The sequence below is a fragment of the Artemia franciscana genome, unplaced genomic scaffold (assembly GCF_032884065.1).
Source record: "Artemia franciscana unplaced genomic scaffold, ASM3288406v1 Scaffold_289, whole genome shotgun sequence".
Lineage (NCBI taxonomy): Eukaryota > Metazoa > Arthropoda > Branchiopoda > Anostraca > Artemiidae > Artemia > Artemia franciscana.
In genome coordinates this window covers 456,395-472,873 of record NW_027063627.1, presented here as the reverse complement: position 1 = coordinate 472,873, position 16,479 = coordinate 456,395, and the positions used below count along the sequence as shown (strand labels likewise).

At 36.2% G+C, this 16,479-nt stretch overlaps 1 long non-coding RNA gene across 1 annotated transcript; it reads left to right on the top strand.

Moving 5' to 3' along the window:
• Positions 1-965: 965 nt before the first annotated feature.
• LOC136043054 (uncharacterized) lies at positions 966-15,833 on the top strand. Its single transcript, XR_010621538.1, has 2 exons — positions 966-1,334; positions 15,342-15,833. It is a non-coding gene; the product is annotated as an uncharacterized LOC136043054 (long non-coding RNA).
• The last annotated feature ends 646 nt before the right edge of the window (positions 15,834-16,479 follow it).

The following is a 16,479-nucleotide window of genomic DNA, read 5'->3' as shown; positions in this document are numbered from 1 at the left end:
ATTTTAGAGCCATCTCTCTTATTTAATCTGCCGACAAATAGTCAAACTATATATTATCATTACCTTGGCACCCTGGTCTTGAAGAGCCACTGCTGTATTGGCCGACTAACAGTTATATCGGAGAGTAACATTAGCTAATCTTGTGTTGATACATTGATTAGAGAACGCCTCATACCATGGAGGGGGTAGTTTAGACCCCCTCCCTCAAAGGAAAATTGCTAAGAAACTACAGGAAAATTGGGGGGAACATAAGAGTCTTGAGGGGATAGGGGTGAATTTGCGACTCTATACTGTGGGGCAATATTAATTGACGATATTAAAGTTACAAGCTATTATTAAAGTTACAATACCTGTTACACTACAATACCTCGTCACTTTTACTAGAGTAAAACTTGTTATTTTAAAATTTAATTTTAGCTGAGATTATGGATAAAATCATGTTAATGGGTATGAATAATTGTTTAGTGAGGATGGCCTACGGCTATTTGTCATTCTGGTGACTCGTAATATGAAAAAAACGTTCAAAAGGTTATAAATCACTTATGACTAGATAGTTTCAAACCGAGATAATACGATGTGAAAACAAGGGATATTACAATAATTGATTTTTCCTAAATATTACTAATATGCTAGTATACAGAACCGTTCCTAAGGGAGAGGGCGCTTTGGGGGACACCGTGGCTGGAGAATCGCTCACTGATCCAATTTTTCACTTCTATTCGTTTTTTGCTTATATTTGAGTCGAGAGGGGGGGGGTCACTGTAATTAATTTTCCCCAAGCACCACCAACCCTAGGAATGGCTCTGCTAGTATGTAACTAAATGTTTGAACATTTAGTAGCCACCCCCTAGAAGTTTGTATTCAACAAATGCTTATTCGTTTGATTGTTTATCGATTTAGCATGGCTTTTCCGCTAATTTACTTCCAGTTTTGCAGTATCTATCTTACTAAGCATGATTGTTAGACTAATTTTTGTCTTTGACACGAGATTAGAAACTCCATATCTTGTAAGCTTTGGCATCATTCATGATTGTTTGGAATTTACAGATATTCAGCTGCTAAATTTAGTTCCCCTCTTTGTTTACACTTTGATATGGGCAGATGCCGAATTTCCGAGCCAATGGAGAGGTAGGGGATCGTCCAGATGTTACGAATTTTCTGACTCTAAAAAGGCTTCATCTCTGGCTGTGGGCGGATGTCCTAGTCCTCTGAGTTTAAATTCTATCTAGTTCTGCAGATGGCTGTGAACCTAGAAAGTTTGATGAAATAACTACCTCGTCTTTTATTTTATGCCTAAGAAATTTCAATCACGAGGATTAAAAAATATCTCAATGGTAAGTTTTTTTTTTGCATAAAGTCTCACCTGAGCAGAAGGGGGTAGGAGTTGCTCCGAAATTGAAGGGTGAATTTAATCTTATTACTTGTTACGCTGTTATTTTTTAATTAGGTGAATGTTAAGTTTCATTCCAATTTAGAGAACTTAGAAATGCTAATTCTAGAAGCGCATCCATTTCAGGTTGACCCTCCTCCTCCATGGGGCAAACTAAAAATGCGTAAAGTGGGCTTGCTTACAGGTAAAATTACCTATAGAGGGAAGCTTATTAGTCCATGAGCCCCGCGGGCAGCGGGGCGAGGTTTGTATTCTATATTTATTTAATAAACCTTGCTTTTAGGTTTTTTCTTTTTTCTGAGTTTTATCGCTCTTTGTTGAATAAATATAGAATACAAACCTCGCCCCGCTGCCCGCAGGGCTCATGGACTAATACGCTTCGCTCTATAGGTAGTTTTACCTGTAAGCAAGCCCTCTTTACTCATTTTTAGTCTCATTAGAGGGGGATTTTAGAAAGCTAAAAAATGGATGCGCTTCTCTAATAATGACAAAGAAACAATATGTGATGATCAGAATCTTGCTATATGCAGTAGTACGCACTTAAGAGCACTTGGAACGAAACTAAACATTTAGCTTTAATTTATTTGTGTTTAATCGTTTATGACAGTTCCCTAAATAAACCCTGAATTATTAGAAGTCAAACGTAATTCAAAAAGTGCAGGCTATAACCCAAGTTAGGGACAGGAAGAGAGGGTGGTCAGACAACAGGTCCAATAGGTCTTTCAGCCATATTTGAAGTTTTTGTCCATTCGAGTAAACACGGTAGAATTTTTTCCATGCCTCTTAATTTTCAACAAGGTGCAATATGCTGAAGATTTGAACAATAGGCTATATGTAATGTGATTCAGTTTTGGGTGTCTGTATTGCAATGTTAGTGTCAGATTTATAATAAACATGATCAGAAATACTATCTATATGCCCATTTGGTGAAAATAATACTCCATTCATAAAATATGTTCTTTATAAGATTTTATTATTATTTTTAACTTCTGTACTGCACTTTTAGCTCCAGATCTGCAATCAACAAGGTTGGAACCCGTCACCCGTCAATACAATATTTGCAGGAAATCAGACACCATCTGGGAAATGCAAAATTAGCAAGTTCTGATTTACGACACTGACTACTACCACCTTTATTTTTAATGAAAAACACTGATTCCTTTAGGACCATTAACCTGTGGCAGAGCAGTGATATAATGTTCTGCTTGGCAACACGGACCCAGTGTTCAATTCCAGCAGCCAAAAGGTTGGGCGACAGGTTCGCTTCCAGTCCCTGTAAAAGAGACCCAGCAAATAAACCTCGACAATAACCTGTAGACTCCCTATGCACCATCAATGACTCTGGAGGTTCTTTATCCTTTTATTTATGAACATTCGTAACAGAATCACTGAATTATTATTTCGATTGGACATTGAAAGTGCTAATGTTCCTAACATTGAAAGTGCTAATGAGTCCAAAGTAATCAGACGGTAAACAGCCTCCCTCCCTTGACTTTTTTGCTGCCTGGACCCTTTGTGACCCGCAGACATCCAAAAAAATTTGGGATATCCATTTTGTTCATACTATTCAAAAGGTCCAATAGATATGCCTCTGGGGATGTAATGAGCTCCGTAGACCCTGGGGTAGGGACAGTGAGTATTACAAATTGGCAAGTTTTATATTTATATTACAAATTGGCACATTAGTTTTATTATTGTAAATGGGGCTTGTTTAATATTAATGTACGATTCAATCATAGCTTTCAAGGATCAGTTTCTAGGTAAAAAGGATCAAATATTTTGTCACGGGAGGGGCCTCGAAAAAAGGTCAGAAAAAAACCTTTTGTCCTTGATCAATTAGAAACTTTCTTTTGCTCGGTTGACTTTGTAACTTCAAGTCATTTGACTAGAGGGACCCCAAAGCAGCAGGAAAGCAGAAAAATGGCTCCTTTCAGAACATGGTCAGGAATGGGCCAAAAATTGAAGTGGAATCGATTTGAAATTGAAAGCTTTAGTGCCCTTAGGGGATGAAAGGGATTTTAAGGTAACCAGTCTCCCTCTCATGGTCTTTTCTGGTGCTCACCGCCCCGTAGCCCACTGATGTCGGATAAAAATTTGAGATAGTTATTTTGTCCGAAAAAGTTGAAAGGTTGAATAGGTATGCGTCCAGGATCAATATAACCCTCACAGCCCCAGCGCAATGGCCTTAAATTGTTTAAATCACGTATTGTTCAGTAGAAAACGTGATGTTGTTTTGTTTTGGTTATCTCATGTGCAAGGAGCTCTTACTAGAGCTTCTAGCTGTAGGCTACTAAGCATAATCGATAAAAAAAAAGAAGTAATTTAGTTCTAGCGGACTACATCAAAATTTCCAGAGTTTCCGATAGGTATGCTCTGGAGACGAAACGGGTACCTAAGTAATCAGACGTTATGTATACCAAAGTTTTCAAATTGTTTTTAATATCACGCGGAAAACTTTTGTGATTAAGTTTCAGGGAGTCTTAGGGATTACACTTTCAGGGAGTCTAAGGGATTGTGCTAAGTGGACCTTGATTTTTGAAGAAGGGACAGGCCTCAAGGCAAATCAAAAGACACCGTATGTATCCAGATCAGAGACATTGTATACCTGCAATATCATCAGAGCGGCTTGGGTTTTCAAGTTAAAACTTAAAGTACCTGATTGTAAAAATGACAAATCTCCAATGTCTCGGGAACGCCCAAGAGTATAAGTTGAAACTTTCAGGGGTTTTCAGAGGAAGAGGAGGGATGGAAAGTGGATGTTGAAATGTGACTTGATTGAGAGAATAGAGCTAAATAAAAAAAAAGACTATGTGAATCCAGGCCGCATCCGGGGGATTTATAGGGTTTGAACCCCGTCCCCAAAATATTTGTGGAGGACTGGCAAAAATGTGAGAGGCCTCGAGCTCCTATATGCGAAAATGCGTGGTTAAGACGTGGACTGTGCCACTGGAATCAGATTATGAGCCAAATGGCTGAGAAACGTGGAAAACTGAATGAATATTTTTAAGGACGATTCTATATTCTGAAGGAAAATTATTGGAAGGCTTGAAATCATTCTATGTTATTGAATTTCGCGGTGTTCTCAGAATCAGAGGCAAATGACGTGGGCTAATGGATTCCACAACGCCATTAATCCACCATAAATCCATACCATAATACCATAAAAGCGTCAAAAACCACCCAACAATGTTTAAAGGACCTTTCCTAGGTTACTAATTAGCTGTGCCGATACTTCTTATAGTAAAACAGCACAAGAAGCATTTCTTTTTATCTCAGACAGTATCGTGGTGAACGAACTGTAGTAAGGAGCGACCCGGTCAATAGTAACCAAAACTCTAAAAAATTGAATTTTGATATCAATAGCTACATCAAAAGAATCGCATTTTAATGCTGATTTTGAATATATAAGTTTCATCAAGTTTAGTCTTACCCAACAAAAGTTACGAGCCTGAGAAAATTTGCCTTATTTCGGAAAGTAGGGGAAACACCCCCTAAAAGTCGTAGGATCTTAACGAAAATGACACCATCAGTTTCAGCGTATCAGAGAACCCTACTGTAGAAGTTTCAAGCTCCTATCTACAAAAACGTGGAATTTTGTATTTTTTGCAGAAGACAAATCACCGGGTGCGTGTTTATTTGTTTGTTTTTTTTTTTTTTTTTTTTTTTTTTTCCCAGGGGTCATCGTATCGACCAAGTAATCCTAGAATGTCGCAAGAGGGCTCATTCTAACGGAAATGGAAAGTTCTAGTGCCCTTTTTAAGTGACCAAAAAAATTGGAGGGCATCTAGGCCCCCTCCCACGCTCATTTTTTTCCCAAAGTCAACGGATCAAAATTTTGAGATAGCCATTTTGTTCAGCATAGTCAAAAACCATAATAACTATGTCTTTGGGGATGACTTACTCCCCCACAATCACTGGGGGAGGGGCTGCAAGTTACAAACTTTGAACAGTGTTTACATTTAATAATGGTTATTGGGAAGTGCACAGACGTTTTCAGGGGATTTTATTTTGTTTGGGGGTGGGGCTAACGAGAGGGGGCTATGGTGGAGGATCTTTCCTTGGAGGAATCTGTCACGGGGGAAGAAAAAATTCCATGAAAAGGGCGCAGGATTCTCTTGCATTACTATAAGAAAACAATGAAAAATAAACATGAAAATGGTTTTTCAAATGAAAGGAAGAAGTAGCATTGAAACTTAAAACGAACAGAGATTATAACGCATATGAGAGGTTTTAAAAATACTTTAGCATAAAGAGCGAGGTATTTAGGAGGAGATAAATACCTTGCTCTTTATGCTAAAGTATTTAGTAATTTCAACTATTTATTTTACGGCCTTTCTGATTCAGGGGTCATTCTTAAAGAATTGGGACAAAACTTACGATTTAGTGTAAAGAGCGAGGTATTAAAGAGGGTACAAACCTTCTCGTATACATAATAAAAATATAAGGTTATGAAAGTTTGTTATGTAAGTTAATTCTTAAGTTACGTATATTTTTTACTTATAAAACGTTCGTTAAAAATTAAAATTTCTAGTTGCCTTTTTAAGTAACCGAAAAATTGGAGGGCAACTAGGCCTCCTTCTCCACCCCTTATTTCTCAAAATCGTCTGATCAAAACTAAGAGAAAGCCATTTAGCCAAAAAAAAGAATTAATATACATATTTCATTTTAATAATTTATGTGCGGAGAGCCAAAACAAACTTGCATTAATTCAAAAACGTTCAGAAATTAAATAAAAAAAAACTAATTTTTTAGCTGAAAGTAAGGAGCGACATTAAAACTTAAAACGAACAGAAATTACTCCGTATATGAAATGGTTGTCCCCTCTGCAATTACTCGCTCTTTACGCTAAAGTTCGACTCTTTGCCACAATTCTGCTTTTTAAAACAATTAAAAGCTTTAGCGTAAAGAGCGAGGAATTGCAGAGGGGACAACCCATTTCATATACGGAGTAATTTCTGTTCGTTTTAAGTTTTAATGTCGCTCCTTACTTTCAGCTAAAAAATTAGTTTTTTTTTATTTAATCTCATAAGGTATGACAGAAATGGGCATTATGTGAATTAATGATTACATAAAGCTAGTCAGTAAAAATGACCAGAGAATTAGTGAAGTTTACTGCCCTTAACCCCTAATATTTTGGCTTGTGACGTGCCACTTATACCGCATTTCGCGGTATAATGGGCCTACCGCAATGTTGATGAAAATACTGCACTATTTTCTCATGTTACTGCATAGCGCATTTATACCACGAAATGGCTTCTATCGCCACATTTATACCGAGCAATATCCCCATACGGGAAAAAGGGGAAATTTTTTGCTCTCATCTTCTATTAATACATAGAAAGCTACTTCGAAATGGGAGCGGAATTCAAACTAGTAAGAATAAAGGTCGTATTCCTTCCGTTGAAGAAGAATAAACAGTAAAACAATAAGCAAATAATGTACTGGAATGGACGTTCCAAGCTCAGGCTTACTAATCTTTGTCAATTCTTTGCTTTGAAATTGTTTTAATTCAATAATCAGCCTATTATGTGAACATTAAAAATCAAGGGTGACCTAAAATGTCAGGTAAAAGCTATTTCTACTGTGGCAATGTGGAGCTAGAACAGGAACCTATTAAGCACGTCCTTAAAGCCAAGGTTAATGCAACCTCGAACGACTTCATTGCTTTAAATAAAAACATTTCGTATTGCTGTCAACGTAGATGCTTATGAATGTGAAGTTGTCTAGTTCCAGCTGACGTTTTCCTTCCCATCTGAATGGTTCTTTCTAATGTTTTTATTATCTTTAATACGATGATTCTCATTAGCTCAGCCATGATCACAGATACATTTTTTTTTCTGCCCATTCGTTTTTCTGGTTTCTGTCTCATTTTCCAAGCACCGCCATATCTTAGAACTCATCCACTTTAGTACTGATATAAATAAAAAAAGTGACTTTTGATTTGAAAAATGATCACAAGGTCAGAGTAAACCCACTAGGTGAACATGGAACCAGATGCAATCTTTTCAATGCTCGTCCTCACATCCCCAACATTTGTCTCCATTGTCTCCAAAATGTCTCCATTGTCTCCAAAATGTCTCCAATGCTTTGTTTCGACGCGTATTTACCCATTTTAATTGGACATCCCCAGTGTTATACTCAGGCTTTCACAAATGGGATTGGGAAATACATGAAAAAACAAAATTAATGCTTCTGTCTTGGTTTACTTGTGACTGTAGACAAGGGTCTCAATACCTCATTTCCTATGGGATGGGGGGGGTGTTTGAGAATGTGTGGATAAATTTAAATCTGGCTAGAGACTTTGGTGTTGAGGAGGCAAACGTTGTACTCCCGCGAAATCGTGAAAATTGTAGAACTCTAGCAATACAAATTACATAAATCATCACCGTTGCCACTTTCGAGCCTATTTTAGGAAAGCAAGTAGTAAAAAAAATACTTAAATGGCGCTGAGGGTATGGTATTTAAAAAAATGAAAAAAATCGGGGACAAAAAAGGAAAAGAATCCCCTTGAATATTTTTGGGGGGGAGGTCGGGGGATAATACTTTTCTCTGCCCTTTTCCACCTTATATTGAACAAATTTTAGAATCTGAATCTACCCCTTAAAAAAAAGCAGACTCTAGTGAATTTTCCGTTAAAATAGTCACGACATAGGTAAATTACAAGCACCAATTTGGCCGTAAACTTTACCCTATTTTGATAGGAAGGATACCGCAAAAAAAACACAGTTTTTTTACTTGACCGGTATCGCAGAGTGATATTTTTCTAGTCTCTATATAAAATACCTCTAATTTCCAAAAGGAAACTGCCTTATAATTTTTATTAACCAGAAATTTAAACTTGCCATCAATGAAAGGCCTTTGTGGCTTGAATCTTGATCCAGTTGGGTCCGCCCCGCCAAACATTAACAATAATGAAACTTACGAGTTAGTTTGACCTGAAACTTTACTTAAAGTATTATGAACTAGGCCTCTCTGCTATATTACTAAATTAAGAGGGCAACGCACAAGGCCATAATAACCACAACAATGCCTTTGGCAGTTACCCCACTTTGCAATCCCTTAATGATGGCCTAGCACTTGGTGCGCTGGGCCAGTTGAAGTTTCAACTTCTATTGACGTTTCAGGACTAAGGTAAGGTTAATTAAGGGAAAAAAAGAGAAGAACAAAACTGGTTGTTTTGGTTTTGATGGTCTTTTTTTATTATTTATTTCTCTAAGACAACAAAACCGAACTCTTTTTAATATACGACTTTCACTTGCATTAATTGAAATAACAAACAGTTACAATAAGATATAATACAAAAAGATTCTTGTGATAAAACGGTGGTCAGAATCATATATGTTGAATTTCCTTGCATAGTTTTCATCAAGATCACATTTTTTTCCGGGGGGGGGGTATTAATTCCTATCTAAAAAGTTCGGCAAATTTTCCTGTGCTAACAGCTTTTAATGATCGCGTTGAAAGTAACGCATTTTAATGTTTAGAACTAGCTTACATAATATATTTTCTTTTTACATATGTAGTAATAAAAACTTCGGTTTTTAGAGTTTTGGTTTCTGTTGACATGCGTGACTCTTTACTTATATTTGTTGCTCCGAATGGATTGATCCAATGTTCTCTTAATTGTGGACGAGGGGTACTACACCCTCCATCAACCTCGTTATTACATTCAAGTTTAATATTCGTAAAACACTACCTCGATAAAAACAATCACCCTCGAAAAAATTCACCCCTCCACGTATTTATTTGGAAGGGTCGTGGTCGGGAAACCAAGAGCTATTTGCAGGATCATCCTTTCCACGGTTTTCAAAGTGTTTTTTTTTTTTTTTTTTTTTTTTTTTTTTTTTTTTTTTTTTTTTTTTTTTTTTTTTTTTTTTTATCAACTCTTTTTTATACAGATGTTTCCTATGGATGTCAGAAGAGAGGCAGTGTCCCGAGTAAATACGAAAACGTAAAGCTATATATATTATTTGGAAAATGACAAATATTCCCGTTTAGACTTTGGTGAAAACAGCGCTCTTGGTAGCACTTGCACTATCCTCCCTGTGAAATTTCTTGGTGGTGCTCATGATGCCCCTCCCAACTTCTTCGTCTTTGCGCCGGTAGGCATATGAATGCAATTTTTTTGTTGCATAGAGTAAGTTTTTCTGCAAACAGAGAGAATCTACCAACCTCCAGCGCAAATATGATAGGCGTATCTCGAAAATCAAAAAGGCATATTTCCCCGGAGTCAAGGGGAATTAGAGATTAGTTTCTACCCCTCTCCCTTAAAGTTCCTTCAACATCTATCTAAAAACTCATGGAAAGTTAAGGAAACAATTCATAAGAGTGCGTTTTTGAGGTTTCAAGTGCATTATTAAAAACAGAGCTTACTTGAGCTTTTCACAGAATTAAAAATTATAGTAAAATTTGTTGATTTCAGGGCGTGTAAAAGACTACCGAGATCTATATAAATATGTTTTTTTTTTCTATAGCCTAATTAAGAATTTCTCTGCTTCTAATCCTGTTTTGTTCTGTTGGTTTTGTGTTTTCAGTCAAGTGCTACTTTGTTAGAACTTAACAAATATAGGGAAATATCACGAACCCTTTTATTTCTGTAATTTTTTTCAAACTTATCGTGCATAAAATGCGAAGCAGTAACTTGTTTGTGTTAAGTTTTAACTTCGCTCTATATGTTTTTTAGAAATTTTTGTTTTGTTTTAAACTAGTTATCATAAAATGCCAAGTTTTCTGATGCAAATATTGTTATCACAACTTCTGCTATTGAAATGTTGGTCACTGTTAAGCCGAGTCACTTTTTATTTTTTAGTTCGTTACCACGAAATTTTTGAATATAATTAAATAATAATTAATAATTATTATATAACTTTGTTGTGGCTTGTCATTGGTTTTGACACAACTGCTTTTTTCGAAAAACTCCACTTTCGGAAAACGGTTTTATTAGTAATTACAGAAGTGGGAAATTGAAATGTTAAAAAACTGAGTTGAAAAGCCATATCTTTTATCATGTCTTTTCTGTGATTCGTTAATAATAATTTTTTTTTATTTCCTGTAAAGCGCAAATTATGTTCTGGTCTTGAGAAGGCATGGGGGTTGTCAGCCGTACTTATGTTAATTTTTGTTCATTTCAAGTTTGAATCGATTATTTATTGTAATTCCTGTTCATTTTAGGTTTTATTTATTTATCGGTGTTAATTTGTGGTAATTTTATGCTTGGAAGATTATTTGAATTTATTTCTGCTCATTTTTGGCTTTATGGAGCTCTTTACTTTTCTTTGAAAAACTTGTTTTGTGGAAAAAGTTTTTTTTTTCAAATTAATTAATGAAAAAGCCTCCATATGCAGTTTGGTAGTTCCACGCTTAGCTGGCACCAAGTTGAAAATAAGGAATATGTGTGAAAAATCAGCAGAAAAACGATATAGAAATAAAATTATATCTTCGTGGGGCTCTAGAAGCTATTACTTTCCTGATTGCTATAGCAAAGATAAACGCTGTCATAAATCTAAGATATGAATTAATACCGATAAAATTAGAATTATAGAATATTTAACATTTTTATTATTAGTTAATGGACTTACCTAAAAGAGATGTTTTTAGAAGGACTAAATAGGCTATCCTATTCAATTATATTTATCTCTTTAGTTCACTATCGACATATCAATAGAATTCTTATTTTCTTTTTAATCTATAGATATTCCCACTTCTCTTTACTTGTTCAATAGCCCTATTAAACGTAAAAGTTGTGCGATCCTATCAAATGTTGTATACCTTGACGATCAGATACAGATAAATTGGGTATTCCAATCGTTTGGTTGGGCTTGTCAAACAGTTCGTGGTAACGAACTGTAGTAAGGAGCGATCCGGCTCAATAGTAACCAAAACTCTAAAAAATTGAGTTTTGATATCAACAGCTACATCAAAAGAATCGCATTTTAATACTGATTTTAAATATATAAGTTTCATCAAGTTTAGTCTTACCCATCAAAAGTTACGAGCCTGAGAAAATTTACCTTATTTAGGAAAATAGGGGGAAACACCCCCTAAAAGTCGTAGGATCTTAACGAAAATGACACCATCAGATTCAGCGTATCAGAGAACCCTACTGTAGAAGTTTCAAGCTCCTATCTACAAAAATGTGGAATTTTGTATTTTTTGCCAGAAGACAAATCACGGGTGCGTGTTTATTTGTTTGTTTTTTTTTTTGTTTTTTTTTTTTTCTTTTCCCCAGGGGTCATTGTATCGACCAAGTGGTCCTAGAATGTCGCAAGAGGGCTCATTCTAACGGAAATGAAAAGTTCTAGTGCCCTTTTTAAGTGACCGAAAAAATTGGAGGGCATCTAGGCCCCCTCCCACGCTCATTTTTTCCCCAAAGTCAACGGATCAAAATTTTGAGATAGCCATTTTGTTCAGCATAGTCGAAAACCATAATAACTATGTCTTTGTGGATGACTTACTCCCCCACAGTTCCTGGGGGAGGGGCTGCAAGTTACAAACTTCGACCAGTGTTTACATATAATAATGGTTATAGGGAAGTGTACAGACGTTTTCAGGGGGATTTTTTTGGTTTTAGGGGTAGGGTTGAGGGGAGGGGGCTATGTGGGAGGATCTTTCCTTGGAGAAATATGTCATGGAGGAAGAAAAATTCAATGAAAAGGGCGCAGGGCGCAGGACGAATCTCGTCACGTTAGAAAAAAACGTCAAATTCAGAGCTTAATATACAATGCTGGGTGTTCGGAGCCTCTCTATTATGGAGTATAATTTGAAAATAACGCAACTATACGAGCGATAAAACATATATACCACAACCATAACTCAACTAACGAAAGAACTGCTAAGAGGTAACACAACTATAAAGCGAAAACAGGTGAAAACTAATGGGAAAATAAACGAACTAAGAGGTGGAAGGGGCCCAGAGAAAAAATATAATCCTTTTCCAATTTTGAGCCTAACTTCCGCAAATGAGTAATAATGTCAAAAGCCCCGAAATACCGAATTATTTTCTTTTTCCTATAAGACCGGGGTAGATGAAACAAACTTACAATAGCGGAAATATAATATACACAATTCAGCCAGATCTTGTCTTTTTTTCAGGATAGGTGAAATACCAGATAGGAAAAGTATTGAATGGTCGCAAAAACTAGTGTATAGCAATGCAAGCGCTTTTCGATAATAATAACCACGATTAGCTACTATTTTACCATAACCCGCTTTTAGTTTTCTTTAATATGCCGTACAATATTGATCCGGAAAGCTAGTAGATTCCAATAAATATGAATGCTTGACCGCCACAAATCAGAGACATAATGGATGGAGAAGTTAGAACGCGGATTTCAAATGGGCATAGACTTTGCATTAAAGACTAGTTACTCACACTTATCAATATTCAATGACAGACCAACAGTTTTGAAATGTTTTGAAATAGATGATACGGAATTCGAGAGGCTAAATCTAGAACGGCTAGATCTAGAAGTATATCATCCGCATATGCAATATAAAGACATTTGCCAAATTACAAAAAAGAAAGGGCATAATTTTGTATAACACACTGCGATACAAATACTGAAAAGATACGGGGAAAGAACACCACCATGAAGCACTTCCAAGCGGGTTGGAATATTCCCATAACAATTAGAGTGAAACTTAACCGAATATGGGAATCAAACAGTTCGTGGTAACGAACTGTAGTAAGGAGCGACCCGGCTCAATAGTAAACGAAACTCTAAAAGACGTAATTTCGATGCTAAAAGAAATATCAAAAGAATCGGATTTTTATGCTGATTTTCAATATATACGTTTCATCAAATTTAGTCTTTGTCATCAAAAGTTACGAGCCTGAGAAATTTGCCTTATTTTGGAAAATAGGGGAAAAAATCGCACCATCGCATTCAGAGTATCAGAGAACCCTTTAGAAAAAATTTCAAGGTCCAATCTACAAAAATGTGGAATTTCGTATTTTTTGCCAGAAGACAAATCACGGGTGCGTGTTTATTTGTTGTTTTTTTTTGTTGTTTTTTTTTCCCAGGGGTCATCGTATCGACCAAGTGGTCCTAGAGTGTTGCAAGAGGGCTCATTCTGACGAAAATAAAAAGTTCTAGTTCCCTTTTTAAGTGACCAAAAAATTAGAGGGCACCTAGGCCCCTTCCCACGCTAGTTTTTTCCCAAAGTCAACGGATCAAAATTTTGAGATAGCCATTTTGTTCCGCATAGTCGAAAACCATAATAACTATGTCTTTGGGGATGACTTACCCCCCACAGTCCCTGGGGGAGGGCTGCAAGTTACAAACTTTGACCAATGTTTACATACAGTAATAGTTACTGGGAAGTGTACCGACGTTATCAAGAGGATTTTTTGGTTTGGGTGTGGGGTTCAGGGGAGGGGGCTATATGGGAGGATCTTTCCTTGGAGGAATATTTCTTGGGGGAAGAGAAATTCAATGAAAAGGGCGCAGGACTTTCTAGCATTACTATAAAAAAAACAATGAAAATATAAACATGAAAAAGTTTTTTCAATTGAAAGTAAGGAGAAGCATTAAAACTTAAAATAAACAGAGATTATTACGCATATGAGGGGTTCTAAAAATACTTTTAGCATAAAGAGCGAGGTATTTAGGAGGAGATAAATACTTCGCTGTTTATGCTAAAAAAAAATTAAGTAATTTCAACTATTTATTCTACGGCCTTTCTGATTCAGGGGTCATTCTTAAAGAATTGGGACAAAGCAAGATTTAGTGTGAAGAGCAAGGTATTAACGAGGGGACCAATCCTCTCATATATATATAATCAAAAATATAAGAATGTAAAAGTTTGTTACGTAAGTTAATTCTTAAGTTACGTATTTTGTTTACTAATAAAAACGTTCGTTAATAAATTAAAAGATCTAGTTGCCTTTTTAAGTAACCGAAAAATTGGAGGGCAACTAAGCCTCCTACCCCACCCCTTATTTCTCAAAATCGTCTGATCAAAACTAAGAGAAAGCCATTTAGCCAAAAAAAGAATTAATATGCAAATTTCATTTTAATAATTTATGTACGGAGAGCCAAAATCAGACATGCATTAATTCAAAAACTTTCAGAAATTAAATAAAAAAAACAAGTTTTTTGAAATGAAAGTAAGGAGCGACATTAAAACTTAAAACGAACAGAAATTACTCCGTATATGAAAGGGGCTTTTCCTCCTCGACACCCCGCTCCTTGCGCTAAAGTTTGATTCTTTCTCGCAACTCTACTTTTCAAAACAATAAAAAACTTTAGCATAAGGAGCGGGGTGTCGAGGAGGAAAAGCCCCTTTCATATACGGAGTAATTTCTGTTCGTTTTAAGTTTTAATGTCGCTCCTTACTTTCATTTCAAAAAACTTGTTTTTTTTATTTAATTTGTAAACAAGAAAAGTTTCTGCTTGTTTCCTTATGAATCTGTGTGGCAACCAAGGAGAGAAATAATGTAACGATAAAGCCTCAATAATTGTATAACAACAAAAAGGAAAATGGTGTACACCGATTTTCAGGTATGAATATACCTAAGATGAACCCAGGGGGACAAACAATCTGATGTCGTTTGGATCTTAATGATTTTTAAACTTTTTGTCATTTAATATCTTTCCCTAAATGTTTCCAAGACGGTCATGAGTCGAAAGAGGTACAACAAGTAAATCTGTAAAAAATTCTCGAATGGGTGTATACTGTCTGCAAGTACTACAGATTGGAAAGGATTCAGTCGGTCCTTGTAATTTTGGACGTCCACATTGGAATATTAGCCCTAGATTTGGAATCAACAAGCCCATTAGTTTTTAAATAAAGACTATTGGTGGATATAGAACACAATTCATTAAATAGGCCCTTAATTTGTTGGAATTTTATCTTTATATTTGCGATAGTCAAGCTCAGCAGTTCTTAAATGTAAGAAGTGTGCAGGGGTAGGAACATTAAGAGCGAAGCTTATCCTTTAATTTTTCAGATGGATCAAAACCAGGAACAGAATCAAAAGGAGATACTGGAAGGTTATCGTGATTGTGTGCGTGAAGCCATTCGCTATCTGATAGAGGTTGAACGTCTTCCCATCAACCATCCTTTCGTTATTAGCATGGCCCATCACCTTGTTAAGCAACAAGCACACATTGAATATGAACGTTTAGTGAATAAAATGCAAGAGCTTTCTCGACTGTGTCCCCAAGCAAACGGTGATCCACTTCCTACAACTGACCTTGTGAACATGACTTATAAAGGATGTGACCTGAAATATGCTTCTGAAAACTTTTCGTGGGCAAATTACTGTCTGAGCTTCGATTCGGGTGAAGATAAATGCACTCATAATCTATAACTGCCAAAGATTTTCTAGTCTCATTTTTTCTACTTAACAGCGTGTTTCTTTTTTTAATAGCGTTCATAGGAGGTGCAGCATTGTGTTTTGTATACATTTTTTTGCAGTAAACGAATAGATCTCGGTCAAGAGATTGCTTGAGTTCTGGTTCATACAGATAACTATCATACAATTTTTTTTTTTTATTTGCGCGATACTCTAGAAGTAGCTTGCCTACTCTACATCTGGGAAGATAAAAATATCATGAAGCAACACTAGAAGGTAATTTAATTCGAGGTGGAGCAATAAAGTGTGTGTTGCAATTCTTATGAAGATTGTCTATTATTGGTAAACAAAGAAAGAAAAACAAGGGCTAAGAGCTCATATGGCACTTATGACGAGGTCGAAGAGCCAAGAGCTCATATGGCATGAGCTCTAGCGAAATTCTAAGAATCAATAGACTGCTTTAAAAGGGAAATCAGAGGCTTAGTGCCGGTCGGGATTTAAAATAAGAGCTATGAGACATGAGGTCTTTCTAAATATCAAAATTCATTAAGATCAGATCAACCACTCGTAAGTTAAAAATACCTCTTTTCTCCAATTTTTCCCCTCCCTTCGGCCCCCCCCCAGATGGTTGAATCGGGGAAAACGACTTTATCAAGTCAATTTGTGCAGGTTCCTGACACATCAACTAATTTTCATCGTCCTAGCACGTCTAAAAGCACCACACTCGCCAAAGCACTGGACCCCCCTAACTCCTCCAGGGAGTGGATCCAGTCCGGTTACGTCAACAACA